Source organism: Amblyomma americanum, chromosome 2, assembly GCF_052857255.1.
Source record: "Amblyomma americanum isolate KBUSLIRL-KWMA chromosome 2, ASM5285725v1, whole genome shotgun sequence".
NCBI classification, from domain to species: domain Eukaryota; kingdom Metazoa; phylum Arthropoda; class Arachnida; order Ixodida; family Ixodidae; genus Amblyomma; species Amblyomma americanum.
In genome coordinates this window covers 224,897,506-224,898,042 of record NC_135498.1, presented here as the reverse complement: position 1 = coordinate 224,898,042, position 537 = coordinate 224,897,506, and positions in this window count along the sequence as shown.

Below are 537 nucleotides of genomic sequence, written 5' to 3'. Positions count from 1 at the left end.
GCTTGGGTCCGCACGTTGGAAGAGTCGCTTCATATCTTCGATGTACACCGTCACTATCTCGTTGGGGAGTTGATGTCGGGCACGCAAACACATGTCAGCCTTCTCCTTGCGTAATGTGCGGTCCTTGAACACTTGGAGAAACTCGTTTTTGGACGTATCCCACGTTCGAAGGCCAGATTCATTGTTGATAAACAGGTCCTCGCGTAGTCTTCGAGGGTGAAATAAACATGACGCATCTTGCAGTCAGCGCCCCAGCCATTGTATGGCCACCCGATCGTACTGGTCCAGCCAGTCTTCGGCGTCCTCGTGGGGTTGGCCGTGGAAATGCGGTGGCTGCCGCTGGTGTTGGAGCAGGACCGGCGGAACTGTAGCTGGGTTGGTATTCATTGTGGGAGCCCTTCGGGGTGGATTAGAAGGGAGTAGTCTAAATTCGGGAGATAGGCCTTGCAATCGGCGACTGCCCTGGCGTGCTGGCGTGTCTACCTTAGATATTTCTCCGGTACTTGAACTGCAGCTTGAAGGGGGCATACGGTACAT